Source organism: Arachis stenosperma, chromosome 3, assembly GCF_014773155.1.
Source record: "Arachis stenosperma cultivar V10309 chromosome 3, arast.V10309.gnm1.PFL2, whole genome shotgun sequence".
NCBI lineage: Eukaryota > Viridiplantae > Streptophyta > Magnoliopsida > Fabales > Fabaceae > Arachis > Arachis stenosperma.
In genome coordinates this window covers 53,130,517-53,133,273 of record NC_080379.1, presented here as the reverse complement: position 1 = coordinate 53,133,273, position 2,757 = coordinate 53,130,517, and the positions used below count along the sequence as shown (strand labels likewise).

Sequence of the window (2,757 nt, the reverse complement as noted above, 5' to 3'; positions counted from 1 at the left end):
TGTGGGTATGAGTTCGTTCCTCTCATTTGGCACCACAGTTATGCCACCTTTCTTGGGAACTACATGGATGGGACTAACCCATGGGCTATCAGAAATGGGGTAGATTACCCCTGCCTGCCATAACTTCATGACCTCCTTTTGTACCACTTCTTTCATGGCGGGATTCAATCTTCTCTGAGCTTGAATGGAGGGTCTAGCATCCTCTTCTAACAAGATTTTATGCATGCATATGGATGAACTTATCCCCTTCAAATCATCTAGGGTCCATCCAATGGCATCTTGATGGGTTTGTAGCACCTTGATCAATTCTTCTTCCTGTTCTTGGCTCAGGGCAGAACTAATGATAACAGGATGGCTCTCATCACTACCCAAGTATGCATACTTGAGATTAGGGGGCAATGCTTTGAGCTCAGGTTTTAGTGCTTCCTTCTCTTCTTTCACTCTTTCTGGCATGCTTGGCATGGTTGTTTCAGCAGCCTTGATGTCACTAACTTCCATATCCTTGGTGAACTCCTCCTCTGCCACTTCCTTTGTTATTTCCTCAAAGGTTTCTTGTACTGCAATGTCCACTACATCCACCCTCATGCATTCCTTTAGTGATTCTGATGGATAGCTCATTGCCTTGAACACGTTAAACACCAATTTCTCATCATGTAGTCTAAGAGTGAGTTCACCCTTTTGGACATCTATGATGGCTCCAGCAGTAGCCAAGAAGGGTCTTCCCAGGATTATCGAAGCCTTGGCTTCTTCCTCCATATCTAACACCACAAAATCGGCAGGGAATATAAAATCTCCCACTTTCACCAACAAATCCTCAACTATTCCATGAGGGAATTTAAAAGTTCGATCTGCCAATTGGAGGGCCATTCTTGTTGGTTTAGCTTCCTCAATCTTCATTCTTCTCATCATTGTTAGAGACATCAAATTGATACTTGCCCCTAAGTCGCACAAGGCCTTCTCCACCATGACTTCTCCTATGATGCAGGGGATTTGGAAACTGCCTGGATCCTTCAATTTCTGAGGCAATTTGTGTTGAATGATGGCACTGCATTCTTCAGTTAACAACACAGTTTCCTCATTTCTCCAGCTTCTCTTCTTGGTCATTAATTCCTTTAAGAATTTTGCATAGAGTGGCATTTGCTCTATTGCTTCAGCAAACGGAATGTTGATTTGAAGCTTCTTGAAAATCTCCAAAAATCTGGAGAATTGGCCATCCTTTTCTTTTTTCATCAAACGTTGAGGATATGGTGCTTTGGGTGTGTAAGGCTTCAGGACTTCTTTTTCTTTTTCTTTTGTTGCAGACGGTGTAGAAGATTGTCCCTGTTCTTTGTCTCTCACATTTTCTTTTTCTTCATCCTCTGTGGTTTCCTTTGAGATCTCCTTCAGCTTCGTTCCACTTCTGAGGGTTATGGCCTTACATTCTTCCCTTGCAATAGCCTTGGCAGCATGAGAAACGCTTGGCCCAGGAGTTTGCTTAGACAAGTACTCAATTTGATTTTCTAGCTTCTGGATGGCAGCTCCTTGGTTTTGCAAGTTGGAATTTACTTCTTCCTTAAAGGCTTTCAATTCGGTTATGTCTTGACTCATGGTTGCAAGCATTCTTTCTATCCTGTTTAATTGATCTTGAAATTGTTGGTTCGAATTAGATTGGGCAGGTTGGTTATTTTGGCCATGATATGGTGGTTGGGAGTAAGTGTTTTGTGAGGCTTGGTATGATCTTTGGTTGGAATTTTGGTATGTGGAATTGTTGTGTTGGTTATGGTTGTAAGATTTGTGGTTTTGTGGTTGGGTTTGCTGGTTTCCCCACCCAAAGTTTGGGTGGTTTTTCCATCCTAGGTTATAAGTGTTAGAATGTGGATCATATGATTGCCTTTGTTGATTTCCCACATAGTTGGCCTCTTCCCAATCACCTCCTTCAATGCTTACTTCCTCTTGATCTTGTGTGTGTATTGCAGCCACTTGCTTTGTGTCTAATTTCTTGGTGAGCTCTGCTAGTTGCTTGGCAAACACCTTGTTTTGGGCTAGAATTGTATCAACATGGTTCAGCTCCATGACTCCCTTAGTGTTGTGTCTCTCTGAAGCATAGTAGTACTCATTCTCAGCCACTGTCTCAATCACTTCAATGGCTTCTTCCACAGTCTTTTTCCTGTTCAATGAACCTCCTGATGAATGGTCTACAGCCTTCCTTGATTCATAAGAAAGTCCATCATAGAAAATATGCAATTGCACCCAGTCAGGGAACATGTTTGGTGGACATTTCCTTGTCAATTCTTTGAACCTCTCCCATGCCTCGTAGAGTGTCTCACCATCTTGTTGTCTAAAAGTTTGAACCTCAGATCGAAGCCTATTGACCTTTTGTAGGGGGTAGAAACGTGCCAGAAACTTGCTCTCCACCTCATCCCAGGTTGTTAGGCTGTCCCTTGGGAATGATTCCAGCCACTTAGCTGCCTTGTCCCTAAGTGAAAATGAGAACAAGAGCAGTTTATAGGCATCTTCCTGGACTCCATTGGACTTCACAGTGTCGCAAATTCTCAGGAATTTTGTGAGATGTTGGTTTGGGTCTTCATTAACACTCCCACCAAATGAACAATGGTTCTCCACCAGTGATATTAACTGTGGTTTGAGTTCAAAATTATTGGCCTGAATGGGTGGTTTCTGAATGCTGCTTCCACAATTCCCAGAGGTTGGGTTTATGTATGAACCAAGAACCCTCCTCTCAGGAATGGCATTGTTTCCATCAACCCTCTCATGGTTGTG

The 2,757-nt window shown here is 42.8% G+C and overlaps 1 non-coding gene across 1 annotated transcript; it reads left to right on the top strand.

Annotated features, from left to right (window-relative positions):
• Window positions 1-2,242: 2,242 nt before the first annotated feature.
• LOC130971280 (small nucleolar RNA R71) lies at window positions 2,243-2,346 on the top strand. Its single transcript, XR_009082507.1, has one exon. It is a non-coding gene; the product is annotated as a small nucleolar RNA R71 (small nucleolar RNA).
• Window positions 2,347-2,757: the final 411 nt, after the last annotated feature.